A 20,674-nucleotide genomic window follows, 5' to 3' on the forward strand; every position below is an offset into this window, starting at 1 on the left:
CTTGTGTGAGTTCGACCGAGTGCGACTGCACCGGCAACCGACGGTAATCTTTTTACAGATTGCCATGGAAATGGGGTGGTTTTAAGTGGCTTAAAATCCCGTCTCCATAGCAATCCATAAAAGTATTAACGTCGCAAGGCGTTGCAGCCGCACCCGGTCAGACTCAAGCAAGTGTGTGAATCACCCTTAAGAAGGCGAAGACGTCTAGCGAGGCAGACCTAGAGTCAACTTCGGTTACAACGCGAGCGGTACACCAAGCAGGCGAGGCGAGCATCGCCAACGGAACAGCACAACGACGAATGTATACAAACCAACGTGTTTACTAAGAAGTATTTGGAGAAACATTTCCTCAACAACTCCTTTGGCGTGGTGTGCAGCATATGCGATCGCCTGAGGTTCCATTAGGACGTGGGCACTGTGAAGGACCGTCTTGAGTTGCGTTCCGCGACTGGTCAGTAGACGGGTTTAGTGAAGTATACGCGACTTGCAAGACGAGCCTCAGCGTCGGAAATATTTTTTGTCTGTCTCGCCAAAACGCAGTACAAGACGGTGCACAATGTTATCAGAATTCAACGACAACCTGTGCAGTGACTTCGGCAACCATTTTCTTTTTACGGCAGTGTTAAAACAGCGCTAACGCAGGATTCGGTACGGAGCGTCATTGCTGGCATGAGCTCGTGCTGCACCTTATGGGCATGCTCTTCAGCGCGCGCCAGGAGCCGTACCGTGCCCACGGGAGCCTATACAGTAACGCTATGCTAAAACAGTCTACTATTATTCCTTTGCGCAGTCAACATCAATATTCCTTTGCGCAGACAACAGCAATTGAGAGGCAATTTTGCCTTCGAAGGATTTGCATTGAGCAGTTTCGCTGTTCATCGGAGCGCGTCCGTGGGTAAAGTCACGTGAGATCTTTTAGTGAGTAGGCAGCATGAGCCTCGTCTTTAATAGATCGTCCCGAGAAACAAAAATGGCGCCCCTTCCTGGGTCCGCTTGACACATTATGACGACACGTCAAAACATTTACAGAGATTAGAATACAAAGTTGATGCTGCTTCATTTTGTGATCTCAAAACGGAAAGAAGGAAGAAGAAAAACGAAACGGAGCTTTACTAATCTTGCTTTGTGTTCGTTTTATGTTCAGTGTGTTCTAAACTCATACGAGAAGAAAAAATTCATCGTTCCGTTTCTGGGTCGTGCGAGGTGACCGAGTGGGCTGGACCGCTCATCGGCACAGCCCTACAAATCCATTGGCCGAGCGCGGTGCAATGTGGAATAACCGCGAGGTCTCCTATGATTTCGCGGAAAACGGCGAACGCCGCTGCTTTACAGTCCTTACTCACGCCAAAGAGAATGTCATTTCCATCGAATGACTTCATCTGTTCAGCCAATCAGCTCACAATTGTGACTACAACCTATCGCGCGTGCACCACATCACGTAAGGGTGCGGCGCGTCTTGATTTGGCAATCAGATAATGGAATTCCACGGAAGTGACAGTAACTTTGCCGTCTGGCAGGGATATTACACACATTACCTATACGTTCCGCGGCACCTTTTTTTGTTTTGGCTTCCCGTCAACAACCTCTTACAAACCACATGAAGTGCCCCCCCCCCCCACACACACACACACACACACGCGCACATTTTATGGCAGGAGGAGCCGGGGGGGGGGGGGGGGGGTTGTTAGCCCCATGCTAAATTTCTCATCTACAACGGAGACACCCGGCGACCACTATGGCGGACTTTAACTTCCCGCTGTCTAAGAAGACAAACAATGCAATACAATTATTTTGTGGTCAAGTTATATACCGAGGAAGACTACTCGAGTAACCACACAACCAATCTTGATTTGTTGTCGGACAGCTAGATCTTGGTGTTATTCGGGCTAGTGAAACCAGTCAAGAATTCTGGGAAATAGTAATGTTAATCAAAGGAACAAATCAAGACATTCCCGGTGCCAGAGGATTTCAAGCAAGGTTCGGGATATTGGCCCTATTCCCAAACCCTTGCCAAAGCATAGTCAAAAAGAAAAAAAAAAAAGAGCCTAAATTAGTATTTTCTGTTTTCTTTGCTTTTATTTCGAAGTTTATTTTTCGGGACTTCGGGCGGTTGGGGGTTACACCTATCTTCCTCCACCAAACTCACGGGGACGGAGAAAGGGCGGTGAAGAAGGCACTTGGCGGATTAAGGACCCGGGCGGCGAACGACGGTGGGCTGGGCCCGGTCCCAAACTGCCTCTTTGAGCCGTGATCGATGGACTGCGCCGCTCGGCATCCCTCGCGCCTCGGGGCGAACAGCCCACCGCCCCCCCCACCCCCCCCCCGCCCCCCCCCCCTTCCCCCCCCTTCGGCTCCGGGGTCTCCGGCGGAACCTCTCGGGCGTCATCGGGGAGGGAAACAGCAAGCCTCACCGTCACGGACCGCAGGAAGCCCATTAAGAAGCGTCACCTTCCGCCGAGCGCCGGCTCTGCGCGGGTGCTCGGGGCTATGCCGTCGAAGCCGTTGCGAGCCAAGCACCGCTGGGCTCACCGCCACTCTGCCGCGTTGCGGACCGCGAGGACCGAATTTGTACTTTTCTTTTTCTTATTTGGTTTCGCACGGGTGTAACACGTAGGAGTATTAACGACTCGAACGATTGAAAGCGCCGCTGTGGTCGGCCTTCGACGATTGGCCGAACGCGTTCCCTTTTGAGTACGATGAATGCTATATCTGTTAATTGATACAAGAGTCACGATAACAACAGCGTTGAGATCATTACGCTGTTGTTATTATGATGCTTCCCCAATTCGCCCATGCTGCCATCCTCATGAGATTAAGAGGAACATCTGAATTTGTATGGTGTTATTTTAGGGACGCAATGGCTCATTGTTTCTACCGTGCTTTTACCCGCACACCGTCGACATCTTGCTCTGGCAGTTGACAATCCTGGTCGTGACGTGACAGATAGGAGGGATCCACCGAAACATCTCGTCCTCAACAGCGTCTCATTTAATGCTAATCGGAAGCCTCGCTACTCTGGTCATGTGTACAGATTACAGAGCGTTTGACACTTCTTTATCGGGGTCACGTGGTTTGTTGGCCGAGTTTGTAACGCGAGCTGGGAGGAGGCGACGAAAGCTTTGATCGTTTCAAAGCGACTCCACCTCTCCGCTTGCATTCCTCCTCACCATGCGACAAGACAACGCGTACGCACTAGCGACCAATCCCTCCAGGAGGCGTCCGTCATTACATTGCGAACGATCGCCATGGTTCGATTTGCTCCCTCTCTCAAATCTTTGCTTTCGAGGGTGTTTTTCTTTTTTCCTTGGGGGGGGGGGGGGGGGGGGGGGGGGGGCGTATGCTGTCGGAGCCGTTGCGAGCCAAGAACCACTGGCCTCGCCATCACTTTGGCGCGTTCCGGACCGCGACGACCGAATATTTTTGTTTATCGTGTGCGCGTACACGTCGGAGTGTATCGTCGTTTCGCTTAATGCGTATCGGAAGTCTTAGCACTTTTGGTAGCGACATTGTCGGAAGCCTCGCGGCTTTCGATGAAACAACGAAAATGGAGTGCTCCAAAGCAGGCGTTTAACGCAATCAACGTGCCGCACGTAGCGTTTCTACGCTTGCGGTATTATACGAGAGAATCCAGTTTTAACAAATCGCACACGTTCGTTTTCTTTCATTTGTAGCCTATCGTAATCGTCTATTTTTTAACGCACTAGGGAACAGTTGCGTCCATGACATATCGCGGATATATACTTGAGTACTACCAAAACGTCGTAATTCCTCTAGGAGGTGGTGTAATTTCTCTAGGAGGTGGAAACAGATCAGCGTTTAAAATTTTGAAACTGCAATAATTATTTCGTGATTATGTTTCTACAGTCGGAAGTTAGTCAGCCCTAAGGGCCGTCTTGTGTTTCAGTTGTAATTGAGCAATTTAGTCAGTGAAGTACAACTGCTATCCTGGGACACCACGCAGTATTGAAACACGACAGCACGCCGGTACGATGGTCATTCAAATCGAAACTGGCAGGGGTGGGACTTGAATATGACCCAGCACCCCTGTGTTCAGCAGCGCGAGCTTTCGCTTCACGTGCTCCAATCTGGTGTGCCTACTCGGCCCCCGATCCCTTACGTTGAAATTAGACTTTTTCCCGGAAGAGTTAGCTTGCAGTAATTTTGAAAAGAAAAGAAAATACCGAACTACCATGAGCGCTCCGTCACAATTGACCTTTTTCAGAGTTTGGCCACGATCGTGGCGCGCCCTCGCGGGAATCGCTCGAAACACTTTTGGTGGCTCCGGGACCGTCTCTCCGTCGTCCGCGCCAGGCCTGGCTTGTCTCCCGGTTCATGTGTTGACGTGTGTTCTCTGGTGGCGTTGTTCCGTCCTTCACCAATCCGAGCGTGTCTTTCTGTCGTCGCTTCGCGTGCATATTTTCTTCGAAATGGCTGAGAACGACCTGTAGGAATAATAAAACTTAATGTCTAGGATACAGAGGACCTCGTTCGTTTTTATACCTTCAGGGATGGATAGACCGCCGACGCCGCATCGGTTTTTACCACCGACTCGGAGTCATTTCATCGTCACTTCGGTGTCGCGTCTTGCAAGCAACTAAAAAAGGGGTCTGCTTTCAAAGCAGAGTCGCAGAGTGTTATGTAAAGAAAGTAATGGTGGCAAGCTTGGATACCGACTCAACCATTAACCTTGTGCGGAGCTTGTGAGTTCCGTTTATGAGACCCGGCCACTACAAACAGCTGATTTTACTCTCCTTGATCGCTTAATTTATTCAAGCTTATCCCGTCCGTCACTTCCCCGTCCTGTGCACCGCGTGAGGGCACGGGACATTGCCGTATTCGGGAATGTGTAAACAAACTCTGATGGTGCGAAATCCGGGCCGTCTTGATGTCGCGAAGGATTGCCTGCACCGCCCAAAAGTAAGGAACGGTATGTTAGAAGCAATCCATCTTTGAAGTTGGCACGTTTACGAACCTTCGACAAAGTGGGCCCAGCAAACAGGGGGATTCACGGTTCGTTGCCAAGAAATTTCATCAAGGTTCTGTCTCCGTAAGGCTTAAGTCAGTTTCGCTCGCTTAAATGTTTTGTCGCTTTTTTAACGTGGCAAGACGCGAATGTGTGTAGCGTACGCCTGAAGAACGGAAAGCTTTATGTTGTTATTTTTTTATTTGAGCACCGGGTACGGCATGATTACGTCACACAACCTCGTTTGCACGTTTATTATTAACAAAAAATGATCAGAGTGCAGGCGAGCTGGTGTAAGGTTAACATGATGGAATACTTGATATATGAATACATGAAAGCTTGATGAACATCGAGGACAGGGACGAAAAGAGTACTTCTTTCAAGAAGTCCTGTACCCGTCCCCGTCCTTGATGTTTTATCCTTTCATGTATTCGTATCTATTCACCAACACGCTCATTTTCAGCTATTAAACCCGAGACTGAAATAAAAAAAGGAAAACGCAAAAAAAAAAAAGGGCAACGTCTCAAGAGACGTTGCCTGTTCTTTACCTGTGTCCTTTTGCGTTTTCCTTTTCCTACCCCAATTTCAGCTATATCATCATGTTGACATTTACTGTATTTTCGTTAAAAGCAGAATGTCCCGCCGTCACATTGATGATCCAGCCACCTGACACGGGGGACTCTCGTCATGGGCTTTTGAAAGCAGGGCAAAAACGGCGGGGTATTTGACATCGGGTGCTTTTGTGCGCCACCCACCAAAGGCTACAATAAATATATAAAATTTGGCATTTTAACAGCGTTTGCTTCTATTTGTGCAACCTTCTGCTGCGCGGTGGTGAGGCATGACGATCATGAAGCCAAGCCGCGAGAATACCGGAGGAGTCAAGCATAACCAGCACTGTCTGAGCGACCGAGCGGGCGAAAGAGCCACCAAAAATGGCGCCTTTCCCTTTCCTCTTCTCTCTCAGAGTCGGCGCATGCGCCCAGCGATCTCTGAAAAAGGTCAATTAAACAGGGCACTTGGGCGTTCGAACTCGGGATCGGGTCCAGTGATTACGGCCGTATAGGCCGTCTCATACTTGCGAGAATTCCGCAGAAAATGGTGCTACTTCACTAAATCAAACTTCCCGGTCAGTTTGACTTGTCATACGTTATGTTTACATCAAAATAATGATTGTGCGTGTGGGTGTTTGTGTGTTTATTGAATAACTGTTTGTCTCTAGTGACTCCAAAGTATATGCGCGGTGTGCCTAAAAAAAGAGCATTCAGCATTTTCACTTTCGTAAAAAAGATCAGCGGAGCTGTACTCGATACACTGCGCAACGCGCACGCGCCCGATTCTTCGTCATCGTCTGTTTTTCGCGCTGTTTCCTACGATGAATTCCCACCAACGCGCCCAACTATCCATTCTTCTATTATAGCTGGAAAGTTTGCCGCCATCTACGAGCGACGGCGGAAACCGTACTGGTTGTGTGCTTGCCGCCGTCGCTTATAGATGGCGGTAGCTGTCCCGGTAGGTTTGTGTCGACATACACGGACACGAACCTGGGGAACCTAGCCCTTAACGGCTCCACTGTCAAAAAACAAAACAAAAAAGAAACAAGCCCGTATGTAGCTTATAGCGGTGCCTAATTTCTATAACTGTTCTTTTCTTTACGTCATTATTGCATATTCATGCTTAAAAGCAGCCCTGCTATATTTATGAACGGAAGAGCAGGCGATAAAAACCGGATTGCAGGTTTTTGGAGAATCCGGTATTTCCAGTTCATCTTAAGCTTGTGACAAAAGCGAGGCTAACGTTACGTGTCAATAAAAAGAAACGCATTCTGTCTAAAGCAATTTACACATTCGTTGTGCCTCTTTTCTACCGTAAATATTCATATCGTGGAATTCGGTAGACACGTACTGTGTTGATGACGACCCAGTTCAAATATGTCGAACACGCAATATTTTATACAATGTTTCTGGCAGATATAAGTAAAATTAAAAAAAAAAAAAACAGACTGCTAGTCTTTTGGGTTAGAAACGACCTGTGCGACTAGTTGGCAAAAATTCCTCAAAGTGGCAACTACATCTCTCGCATGTGCCAACAAAGCTTCCAGCGCGCTTTAATTAGACGCACTAAGTAGGTTTATGTTACCACTAGGTTCGACCTTTGCAAATCCGGCAGTTTTTTTCGAAACATAGACGTAAGATTAACCCGTCAGCTATTGAAGCTAGCAAAATTAAGTCGACAGGCATATTAAGACGAGCGCTACGGCTCCCCATGATTAATTCCTTTCGTAGACCGACTGAACGCGTGCGGCGCACGAATTAATGAGCCGACCAAACAGAACCCGACTTTCTGGGGAGATCCCCGCCCAACCGACGCCGAAAAAACCCCACCACTAACACCACTGCGCGCTGCGCCAAAAATAAAAAATAAAATAAAATAAAATAACTGCGCGCTTACGGAGACACGCGTGTTGGACGTCCGAGTCGGCGAGCGGACACGCCGCGTGAATATGTGCCCACCACCCAAGTTGCACAATGGTCCACTTCACTCGAGTCTCCGGATGTTGTTGCAACCGTACGGCTGCGTGTACTCGCCGCAGAGAAGACAGCCGGGGAGCGTAACTAATCTTAAGAGGAATCATCTCCGACGTCAGCGTGCTTTTCATCTTCTTGACAGGGTTCCACTCGGAAGAGAGCACCCGCGCCCGCTCGTTGTGGCGGAGCGATGTAAAGATAACGGTCGTGTTGTGTTCTCTGCTCGAAGTGGGCTCTATTTGTTTTCTCCACAAGTATGCATGGGAAAGTACGCGGAGCACATGGCAAACTCCTTTCTAAATGGCCTGCAGAAAATCTATTCAAATTAGAAGACCGTCCTCAACGTTGTGAGTACGACAGTGTTGATTTCGAGCATCCATTTCGTGACCATTGTGATTCATATCTTCCATGTCAAAAGTACTACGAGTCGAACTACTTCTTCAGAGCGCAGCTCTTATGCATCCGTTTCCGCGTTTTTGGGTTGCAGACAGTGTTTGTATGCCCAGTATGACATGAACGTTAAAGAGGGAAGACACACGTTTCAGACAGTGCCTACAGACCGTCTTTTGAGCCATGGATGAGCACCGGGAACGCGGCTCTAGGCACGAATGACTCGCCGATTTCTTCATTTCCGAAAACGAGAGAAGGCGAACGTATATAATCAATTATTTATCAAATCTTTACATATGCAAAAAAAAAGGGGGGGGGGGGGGGCTTGCTGGGGTACGATTTGTAATTTATCAGCTTTTCCGGGGAGCGTGGATAAGGCTAGCGGCTTAGAAAAGACGCAGTCCAAAACCTCTTACAACGTTCGCTACGTGTTACAAAAATATACTACTTGACAACGATCGGCGGTATGTATAGTAACCATTATAATTCCACATTTTTCTTTCTTACGTTTACATCGGCAGGTGGCTATAGGGAAAAGGGACGCTTAAAGGTCAACGTACAACCTCGGTTTTCTGCAGCCTGGAAGGTAACCCTCTCAGCGCTCCCATCTCCTAAGCTGCGAGGGGAGTCACATTGGGGCAAGGTAAAAAGTGGAAAGGGTATTAAAAAAAAATGAAAGCCGCTTACAACTCCCTGTAACGCCGAATTAGAGCGCAGCTCTTGAGGAGGAGGAGGGAAGGGCACGGGGGGGGTAAACTAACCAGGGGGGGGGGTCACGTGACCTTGGGGGTCACGTGACCCCCAATGCCGATGATGTCATCACTGACGTCACTGATGAAGTCATCCGTGACGATGACGATGCGGGTACCGATGACGTCATTAGTGACGTCACTGATGGCTTCACCAGTGATGATGACGATGACGATGCGAATGTCGGTGACGTCATCAGTGACGTCGCTGATGACGTCATCAGTGATGATGACGATGACGATGCGGATGCCGGTGACGACATCAGTGACGTCACTGATGACGTCATCAGTGATGATGACGATGACGATGCGGATGCCGGTGACGTCGTCAGTGATGATGACGATGACGATGTGGATGCCGGTGACGTCATCAGTGATGATGACGATGACAATGTGGATGCCGGTGACGTCATCAGTGATGATGACGATGACGATGTGGATGCCGGTGACATCAGTGATGATGACGATGACGATGGGGATGCCGGTGACGTCATCAGTGATGATGACGATGACGATGCGGATGCCGGTGACGTCATCAGTGATGATGACGATGACGATGTGGATGCCGGTGACGTCATCAGTGATGATGACGATGACGATGTGGATGCCGGTGACGTCATCAGTGATGATGACGATGACGATGGGGATGCCGGTGACGTCATCAGTGATGATGACGATGACGATGTGGATGCCGGTGACGTCATCAGTAATGATGACGATGCGGATGCCGGTGACGTCATCAGTGATGATGACGATGACGATGTGGATGCCGGTGACGTCATCAGTGATGATGACGATGACGATGTGGATGCTGGTGACGTCATCAGTGATGATGACGATGACGATGTGGATGCCGGTGACGTCATCAGTGGATGACGTCATCGGGGGGTCACGCGACATCGGCGGGGGTCACGTGACCTCGGGGGGTCACGTGACCTCGGGGGGTCACGTGACCTCGAGGAGGGGGTCACGTGACCTCAGGGGAGTCACGTGACCTCGGGGGGGGGTCATGTGACCCCCACGAGGTCACGTGACCCCGGTGGGGGGGCTCGCGCGGTGCATTATGTGACATTTCCCATGATGCACCGCGCGGTTACGCCGACGGCGACGCCGACGGCGACGGCGACGGCGACGGCGACGCCGCTCAAGCCGGAAACGGGCCCCTAAGAGCTGCGCTCTAAAAAGTGACAGCATCTCCACGTGGTGAATAATGTTGATTGGGGCGAAGCTCTGGTGGTGCTGATGATACTGATTTTATTGTTCATAAGTAGTGCTGATGGTGCTGATTTTTTAGAGCGCAGCTCTTAGGGGCCGTTCCCGGCTTGAGCGGCGTCGGCGTCGGCGTTGGCGTAACCAAGGTCATCCCAAGGTCACGCGGCCCCCAAGGTCATACCAAGGTCACGTGACCCCCTAGGTCACGTGACCCCTCCCCCAGGGTCACGTGACCCCCAAAGTCACGTGACCCCCCTGAAGTCACGTGACCCCCCGAGGTCACGCCCCCCCCCCCCCGAAGTCACGTGACACCCCCCAGGTCACGTGACCACCCCCAGGGTTACGTGACCCCCCGCCGAGGTCACGTGACCTCCCCGATGACGTCATCGTCACTGATGACGTCACCGGCATCCGCATCGTCATCGTCATCATCACTGATGACGTCATCAGTGACGTCACTGATGACCTCACCGGCATCCGCATCGTCATCGTCATCATCACTGATGACGTCATCAGTGACGTCACTGATGACGTCACCGGCATCCGCATCGTCATCGTCATCATCACAGATGACGTCATCAGTGACGTGACTGATGACGTCACCGACATGCGCATCGTCATCGTCATCATCGCTGATGACGTCATCGGAGTCCGCATCGTCATCGTCACTGATGACGTCATCAGTGACGTCACAGATGACATCATCGGCATCGTCACGTGACCCCCCAAGGTCACAGACCCCCCCCCCCCCAGGTCACTTCACGCCCCCAGTATCCCTCCCTCCTCCTCCTCAAGAGCTGCGCTCTAATTCGGTGTTACAGGGAGTTGTAAACGGCTTTCACTTTTTTTATTAGTCATAGGTAGTGCTGAGTTCCGGGTTGCGTTTCGACTTCATTATTACTGCTTTATGGTCGGTGAAATGCAGAGCCAATGGTTCTTCTAGCGGATCAACTTGGATCCGCTAGAAGCGTTGGAAACGCATCTCCACCGCTTAAGTCAAGGGTGCATGTCAGAAAGACGATGCGTGGTATGGAACGTGGTTATATACGCATTTAAGCATTTGATCGCAGCGCCCTTTCCTGTATAGACGTTGAGCGGCTGCATGCAACGTTTCATCCATGACATCCCCAGCTCTTGAGTTAGTACCACATCTCAGAGCCCCCTACTCGTCCCGCAGTCGTGGCCGAGTGGTTAAGGCGATGGATTAAAAATCCATTGGGGTCTCCCCGCACGGATTGGAATCCTGTCGAATGCCCAAATATTTTCTTTTCTTTTTATGTGAGCACGGACGCCGGGCGGAAGGACGGACGGACGGACGGACGGACGAACAAGACTAGACCCTAAGGAGCTTCGCCCCTGAAAGGAGGGGGCGGGCAAAAGTGAAAAGCGCCATGTGTACGTCGGGCTTTAAGCACAAATCAGCCGCCCCAAAACGTCGACCAAGTAAAAGCGCATCCACGAATTTGCATATTTCTACACGCAAGTCATGAACAGGACTTGCTTCCAGCCTAATTGTATAATCAATCGTTCATCCACCTCATTCTTATTTCGACAATGTTTCGAGACAGGCCGCAATCCAGACCCGTCAAACGCCTCCCATAATTTTTTTTTTTTCGATTGCGGGTTTTGTTTAAACAGCAATGGACAAGTAACAGCAGCAACAAAAACAACGAAAATAATAAAAGCAAAGTCGACGCAACATGCGGCATCTTGTATTTTTTTCTCTCGTATATTTGCTCTCCACTCGCTCAAAAACACGGAGCTCTAACCGCACCCATAAAATCTTGAGGGACCACTACCGCCGGTCGGTCGGTCGAAGCCGGAGCGCACAAACTTCAGTATACCCCGGCGCGCCCCTCTAAACAAAACAAAGCAAAACAAAAATAATAATACCGCGAGAGACTGTCCTTCTCCGCCTCGTTCCTTTTATTTTGCTTATTTATTTATTTTATTTCTCGTCGGAACGAGCAATGACGCCGTTGCGAGTGCATCTACGGGCTTGCATAATTTAAGCGGTCTCGCTCGAGCCTCGTCGTGTGCCCGGCTATATGAAGGACGTGTTTGCGTTGAAACAAACAAAAAAAATATAGAAAAAAAAAACATTTTAGAAGGTGGAGTACGGAGTAGGGGTAACGACGTGCTATGGCCATAGCATACACGCGGCAACCGCAACCTTAAAATCTAAAAAAAAATGAAGGAAAACAATATTGCTAAAACGGTGTTGATTTTTGAATTGATCGTTTTTTTTTTTTTCGGAAATATTTTGCTTGTAGCTGAAGTGAACGATCCAAACGCAATCGTGTTTCAAATAGCGGCAAAATTTGCACTTGCCAAGCCGCATAGCTGGGAGGGTATACACAGCAGACTTCGGCCCGTTACCTGAGAAATGTAATGGCTTACTAATACAAATCACCGAGCCTCAAATGGAACGGACCACCGTTACAATTTACTTTTGATGAAAAGTAACGGATTACTTTACTCCGTTACGTTACAAATTACTTTACTCGTTACGTTTCAAATTACTTTCACGTCACTTTTTTGTGGAGTTATCAAAGAAAAGAGAAACAATATTGAGGTTTTCAAAAATGTTTTGCAACGCTACTCACCATTTCTCTTATGCCGCATTATGGTAGTCCTTGTTAAAATAAAAATATAGTATTAAGAGAACAAATGTTGGTGCACTCCGTTCATCTGCAAGCTGACAAGGCAGCGAAAGATGCAAACACACCCGCCATCTTGCTACTTCACGGCGACCGGAAACGATCCCTGGAATTGTGCAGATGAAGCTAGGGGTGCGCATGCTCAGTAGCAGCGTCTACCTCTGCTAGGAAACCAAGAAGACAACTCCTACTCGGCGTTGTTTTCTTGATCTTTGTTTGTCGTATATTTGTATATGCCTCGCACGTTTTCTAGTGGTTCTAGAGGCCGGTCATACAAGAAATCGTGTTTTCATTTTGGTTATTTTCCTTTTCACGATGTTTTCTATTTTGTTAAATTAGCTATGGCTGCTTAATTGCCCGCTTATATTGCCCCAGTATCTGTATTATGTTCATATTTCTTAAAAGTAACGAGTAATTAAAGTAATACATTACAAATATTTGTAACGAAATTGCATTACAAATTACTGTCGCAAAAAAAAAAAAAAGGATCGTGGCAGTTAGAAAATTACACTAAGTGGTTACGGATTACTTTTCAAGTCTGATATACAGTGATGTCTCGGTAATATACTCGTCTCCGTACCCCACATCTAAAACAAAAAGAAAAAAAAAGTGCGTCAAGTGTGAGTTGCTTATGATATCAGTTACAGAATAGTGTACGCAAAAAATCTTTGCGTACCCAGATAAAACAACGTCATGGCCATTGCTCAGGTGCGAAGCCCAAACCGCGTTTTTCATTGTCGCATGGCCACGACGGTATTTTTCAAACCCAAAGCTTTTACATATGCTGCTATAAAACTCGCTATTAACGAGAAAAAAAGTGCATTTATTTACCCGGTTCGTCCGCGAAAACGTCGTATATGTAAAGGGTTATCCATATTACCGGGATCCGCGTTGACGACACGGATCCCGTGTCGTTAACTTATCGAGCTGCCTACAGTCATTGTGGCCAGGTTGATAAGAATGAAAGCGATTCATGACAAAACCCGCGAATATGGAAAAAACAAGAAAGAGAGGGAAAGAGAAAAAACGAAGAAAGAAAGAGAGGGAAAACGAAAAGGAAAGAGAGATGAAATGACTACAGAAGTTAGAGTGCATGAGTACCCATGCAAAATTAATGAGTAAACAGGAAGCCGCGAGGCAAGGAACGAGAGATATTTCGGGTCCTGTTTGTTTGGTTCTCGATGGGATTTTGTGTTTTAGCATTGTTCTGTGTCGCGGGTGAAAGTTTCACCGTGTGTGTTTGTTTGCTCGTTTTATTTGGATAAATAATGCGAAGGTACAATGGCTGGTGTACTTCATTCCAAGTTGAAGTCTGATTCACTCCCGCTGAGCCTGGACTCTATTGTGAACTTTCATGGATGAAACGCGAAAAAAATAAACAAGCATAAAGTAAATGCGGTAGTAAACGAGTTCAGACTGATGTACATCTGGTATACAACCTAGACGGTCAGCGATATCAAGCGAGCTGAGGGACCCGTAAAAAAAATGATATCGCTGAATTCGTCGCAGAAGATTCGGCAAGGTTTTTGTCGTGAATGTAACGAGATCCAAATTTTTATATATTTTCCTGCCTCGATTTAGTTGTCCCTAATTGCATGGGGCAATTTAGTTGCTTTTCTGTCCTTTCCCTTAACCCAAAAAGATTATTTGTGGTATAAAGCGTAAACATAATAAGCAAATCCCTGCGCCTCGTAAGCTCCCAGTCACTATAGTTGTAAAATATATTACTTATTTTTTAAAGTACGAAATTATTTATAACACAGGCCCCTGATATCAAAATCTCGTCCATTCGGCCGTGCATTTTCCGCTATATTTATTGGGGAAATTGACGTCAACTGACCTAACGTCGCGTGACATATACACCAAGTGGAGGAATCGATGTCACGCGGCCGAAACTTGAATTCAGTTAACCCGCTAAATGTAGCGACGGAACGAAATTGAGATGTCACTTTTTTTTTTAATGTAACAGATATGTACTGTCAGAAACTACTTTACAGTGTTTAATGCGACGTTTCGAGTTGTGGTCTATCTTAGTGCCGTTTCTCGTAGTTTCATACGGTAGGTATATAAAAGTATAAAAAGAACTGCTGTAATGACTAAAATTTAAAAAAAATACCGCCTAAGTGAAAAAACAAACAAAAAACATTAGGTAAGTGAGAGACAACACATCAATCACTTCATACCTCACACCATGCTTCATAATTTTACAAGAGTCTGGTCGTTTTCAATAAGGGACTATTGTTCTTCGGCTAATTTTTATGTAGTGCCTCTACCGCATACCTTCGATAATGCTTTGGCGTCTCGCGAGTCTCGAGCGTGCACGTGGAGCTAAAGCACGGCGGAAGGCTACCAACGCGTGCTGGAGCCCAGGCGTTCAAAAGACATACCCTACAGTTCTCATCTTGCGAGTCAATATAAACTAAAAAAAGAAACGCAAAATCGCCATTTGCGACATTTTTATGTATTGTGAGCGACGCTTGAACGTGAGCGCGATGATTTTGAACCCGCTCTCTTGTAACGGGTGCTCGTGCAAAAGAAGCATTATGTGGAACCACACTCGTCCAACTATAGTCTTTTTTTTTCAGGGGTTGGAAAAAGGTAATGTGGGCAATTTACGCGCCCGCAAACTTAGGACAATACATAACAAAAAGGCAAAAAAGAAAAAAAAAACACGATATCTACCATATCGCTGCCGGTTTTAACGTTTGCGAAATATATATATATATAAAAAAAAAACTGATTCTTCAGGTGGTTAGCCTAAAAACCGGTTAAGTAAAGGCTATGAGGCAAAGTACTGGCATGCGATGTTGTAATCAATAAATAAATTCGTATGCACTAAAAAAAAAAAAAAAGCTTTGGCAGATTAACACGCTGCCTAAGGGTCTAACGTCAAAATCTGATCAAATCGAAGACTGGTGCGTAACCGCAGGCTCACCCAAAACGCCGGCATTTCAAAGTGTATAGGAGACTCTGAGAAATAAACTTGAGGATGACTCCAAGGTTGGTCTTACCTAAAGAAATGGGAAGACAAAAGTTGGAAAATAGTTAGCACAAAAAACATGATCGTAACATATTGTATTACGCACAAATAAAAACAATGCCAGCAGCACTCTTAGTAAATTGAGCGGTTCAGCAGTTCACGCTACCGATTACTCTAAAGCAATACAAAAAAGACAATAAGCAGACACTGTCCCAGGCATGTCTCTTCCTTGTATGGCGGTCCTCTGTAACACTGCTCACAGAAAAAAATGTCTTTAGAATGTTCTAAGCACCCGTGATTCGAACATGCTTCGAAGCATGCGTGCTTCGAGCGTGCTTCAGGTGTGTACGCAGATAATTTTGTCGATGTGTTTGCAGCAAACTCCGTGCCTTTTGTATAATGAACCAGCAGCGTGGCTAAAGCTTAGAGCAAGATTACGCATTCATTTTCAATACAATCATTCGCATATAATGTTTGTTTTGATTATAAAACAGACTTTATACCGTCGCTTCGGCGCCTCTCGTTTGGCTACTTATAAACGATCCGGCACGTTATAACACTCTTTCGTTTTCTCGACCTAATAAAAAAAAAACAATTGCGTATCAAATGACTGCATTCCTGTTTAAATTGATTCTCGACGGTTTAAAACGCACCAAGAGAGAAAGAGAAAAAAAACGAAACCGAGAAAAATTGTATTTGAAAAGAAATTTGTCGCACGCAAAGAAGATTTTTTAACACCAAAAACCTTGTCGCGGTCGGGACCATTTGTTGGTGTCGACAAATGGCATCCTGGGCGTTCGGCTTCCCCTGACACGAGCGGTTTGCACGCTCGGGGTCTACCGCTGCATGCCACACAGGCACGCATAGGCACAGAGGTAGTACGGACACACGCATGTAAGCACAAAGAATAAAGGCACACTCACACACCAGTCCCAAACACACTGACGGAAAGAAACAAACGTAAGTACACAAAAAATGTACACAAGCTTACACTAAAGACATACATCACATAAAGAAACTGGAGCACACACCAACACACAGACAAAAAGACATATCTCGCAGAAGACTCGCAAGTCGAGGCGTATGTTTGCAAACGAGGATAACTGCAAGCTGTAGTTTCTAAGAAACCTTGCACACCCCTCGGCTCAAAGAAAAATTTAAAGAAATTCATTTTTTTTTGTGAACTTAATAAGTGAGTAGTAACTGATCCTCTCACCGAACAAGATTTCTCGACAGTTTTTGGAGATCTCAAAAATGGATTTCCGGGTTTGCGAATTCAATCTACTCGGAGGACGGAGAGCTTTACGGTCTGTTATGCGATCTTTGGCGGGATTATACAACCCCCCTAACACATTCGAGATGATTGCGCTACGTAAGTAAATCTGGGTCGCCGGACTTGGCGGGCTTAACAAAAAAAAAAAATATATATATATATATTCTGCAGTTCTTTTTCTTTTTTAGCGGATCTTGGGTTCACAATGTGAGAAGTTTAAATGAATGTGTCATCGTCTTATATTTTTTAAACTTCTGACGCCTTCATGAAACTTTAAATAATATAGAAGATTGAATACAATATAATGAAGTCGCAACTTAGATAAATGACTCTTGTTTAGCGCTCATGCGATTACCAGTTTTGTGGAAAGGAAAATATTCAAAGTGAATCATATTTCCACTCATTTTTTTAAACACAAAAACCTTGCCCGGAAAAGATGCGGGCCCTATGCATGCGCGGCAACATCCCCTTTGCCGTGACGTCACAACGGGGCCTGGCCATCCTCGATTACTTTGTTATCACTGAACAGCCTATATCGCAGCATTACTGATAACGTCAAGGAAACCGAAAAAAAAAACGGAGAACAGCGTCACCAATAGCTCCGTCTCATCGCTTTGAAGTTTTCAATTTAGGTTGGAGATTAGGTTTTCTAGAAATATGTCAAGCGAGCTGCGAATTGGTTTCAAGCGCGGTGTATTAACATGGGCTGTGGACCAGATTATGAGGTCTCTGTGTATCTGTAATTAAAAATTACCCCTCCCTTTTTAGAATAAAAAAAAAAAACTGAACTGAAACTGAAGGTCATATTTATTTGATAATGTGGAATCCCAAGAGTCGGTGTGTGTGTGTGTTTGTGTGAATTTTGTTTGTCTTAGGTGACAAAAGGGGAAAAAAAAAAAAAAGAAAGTGGTGAAAACGCAGAAACTAACACTCACCAAAGAGGGTACCACATTCTCATTCTATTGAACCTGTAATTTAAAACAATACACGCACTTTCTCGTCCGAGATAAATAAAGTTTTTTTTTTTTTTTGTTGCTTTTACTGGGGTTGTTTTAATTTAGAGCAACGCAGAATTCCGCCCCGAAGATATCACCGTTGCACATTACAAGTTTCAGAGTGACGTCAGGGAAAATATCGGCTACCCGGGTCCTCGAGTCGACCGTAATTGAGGTCAAAAACGTGCAGCGTCTTTCAAAAACTTTGCGTAATATTTTGGCTAACCTAAAAAGAATATCATTGGTTGTATTGCATTTTCGTTTTCCTTCCAAGCACACTATTTGAATCAAAATCTCGTATCGCGAATTGAATGAAAGCATTTCCCCAAAACCAGGAGGATGTCAAAAAGCTTAAACTTTCAAAATAGTGTGCCCCTTCAGGCCGCGAGAAATACTAGTGAGGAGTTAAAAATAATAACTATAAAAATAACACGTGCCATGTTAAAAAAAAAAAGAAAAGAAATCAGAAACTAAATTTCGAACCTTTCTTTGTTAGTGAAACTATTGAATTTCAATCTGCCTCGCGCTGGACCCATAGAATACAGTCTACTTTTCCAATCTCAGATCGTGCCAAAATTAGCCACCTCTTTTGTTTTCGAATTTATACTCGCTTCTTCTTTTTTTTTTTTTTTAAAGTCCAGGATCAATAAAGCCTTTGTTTCGCTGCACAAAGCCAGGGTAGCGTTTCAGGAGATCTGGTATCTCACGTCAAGAAACGTCGTCAAATAGTTACTATCAGGGAGGCTCAGCGCAGTTCTGCTCGTGCGTGCATAACGCACAGCCGGCGTTTTATTATTATGCGATTTTTGTTATGCGGCGGTTTCCCGCGTTTGTTGACGTAATTTATTTTTGCTTTAAATGCATATAACTTATAGGGCCTGCGCTCAGCGCTTTTGTGGCCGGGCCTCGGATGTAGCCTCGATGACGTCATCGTGTTACGTGACGACCGTCATCAGCGGAACGGTTGACACGTGACCGTCTGGCATCCCGTGACGTCACGTGACATCTTGAAGTCGTGTGAAACTGTGACGTCACGTCGTATGGCCTCGTGACGCCAGATGGCACCTTGGCGTCACGGAAGTCCTATGCAGAGCGCAAGTTTGTCTGCTTCTTAAGAAGGGGTTGTGGTGACGTCAGAACGCCGAGCTCTGATTGGCTCTGATTGAAGGATAGTGGGTAGACCTCAAGGCAGCTAGCATTGATCTGTACCCACTATCCTTTCTTTCAAAGCCAATCAGAACCCGGCGTCGTTCTGACGTCATCGAGACTCCTACGCGAGAAGCAGACGACTTGCTCTCCGCGTAGATGCCAGACATTTAAAGTACCTTTGGAGTATACTAAAGGGATAGGCAGCTTTCTTGTGTACTAAATGACAAAGGAATAAAAACAAACAGGATATTCACGGACACCCAGATTTTTCAGTTAGCAACGACGAATGTTTATATCCGGCCACAAAAAAAAAAGAAGAAAAACCGTGCCTGTTTTTTTTTTTTTTTTTGGTGGCTTGTCTTTTTTGTATTTAGTGATAGGTTCTTGTTGCAAACTATAGGTGTGAATATACAAGCCGCAGTCTCCCTGCACGTACAGTACACCCTACAAACGAGCAGCAGGCATGATGACAGAAATATGGGCGGACTCGCTTTAAGTATGTTCAAAGGAAAGTCATATGCTTCGAACACATTTTTTTTTTGTGACAAATGTGACAAGGTCGTAGCAAAAAAAGAGAAAAAAACCAAAAAAAAAAAAACACGCGCCTTAAATATTGTCTGCAAAGATTTTTTTTTTTTTTATGTATGTGACAAAGTGTTACTGCAGCAAAACAAGACGACGAGAAGTACTTCTTGCATCTTCGGTCATGCCCGGCGTCAGAAACTGGAGGCAACTGTCAACTTTAATTATACGCAGCAAAGTGACAGAGGGATATGTTCCTCTGAAGCGTGGCTCATATCGTGGCTCTGTAACCCTTTCCATAAGGGCGCCGCCGTCTCGAATGTCGTCACTTCCAGTATATGAACGAAAACATTCAACGAAACTTAGGTGGGGGTTAGTTGGTTGTTGTACATTGTCTTTAAAATGCGCTGCCAGGAGGACAAAGACAAAACTGAGACAAGGGAGATGGTGATAAAAATATTAAAGGAGGCGCATCCTGGACTAGATTTCACATTTGAAGTGCCTGAAAGCGGATGCCTGCAGTACCTGGACATCAACCTGACTTTAGGAAGGCGTCGTGCGCGTTGGATGTACAGGAAGCGAGGAGAGAAATGGATCTTTCCCTACGACTTCGGCCACACTAGGCTCCACAAAAGAAGCATCAGCCTGCCTCATGCAAGCCGTTATGAAGTCTTGCCACTACAGAGTAGAGGAAGTCCTAAAGATACAGATAGGCCGACTCCCAAAAAGCGGTTACCCAAAACTGTTATTGGTGGCAGTGATAACAAAATGCTCAAAAAAAAAAAAAAAACTAGGAGCAAATTTTAAGTCCACGGACAAAGAATGGGACAATAAAGTAACAGTTGCGCTGCCATATATTCACAACATTTCTCAGAGGCTGAAGAAGATATCGAGTAAAGAGGAAGTCAGAGTGGTGTTATGAGCCCCTTTCTAAGCTTAAAGGACTTTGTAAAAAAGTGAACAAGCGGGGTGATGACAACGACCAGTTCCGGCTTTCCACTTTTCCCTCCCTTCCTCCTCTTCCCCTTCTACCCTGTCCACCGTTGCCTCTTTCCTCCTCCCCCATGGTGAGAAGGACCTTCTGCCTTGCAGAATCTCGAGTCTGGTCGTCAGCCTTTGAGTGCCGCGTTCGACACAGGAATAGGTTTGTTGAGTGCGCTGAAAATATAGTGTACAAAATACCTTTATCCCGTGGCAAATCCTGCATTGGACATACAGAAAGATGACTCAACGACAAGTTCAGGAAGCATAAG

The sequence above is a fragment of the Ixodes scapularis genome, unplaced genomic scaffold (assembly GCF_016920785.2).
Source record: "Ixodes scapularis isolate PalLabHiFi unplaced genomic scaffold, ASM1692078v2 PGA_scaffold3__209_contigs__length_174095766, whole genome shotgun sequence".
Classification (NCBI taxonomy): domain Eukaryota; kingdom Metazoa; phylum Arthropoda; class Arachnida; order Ixodida; family Ixodidae; genus Ixodes; species Ixodes scapularis.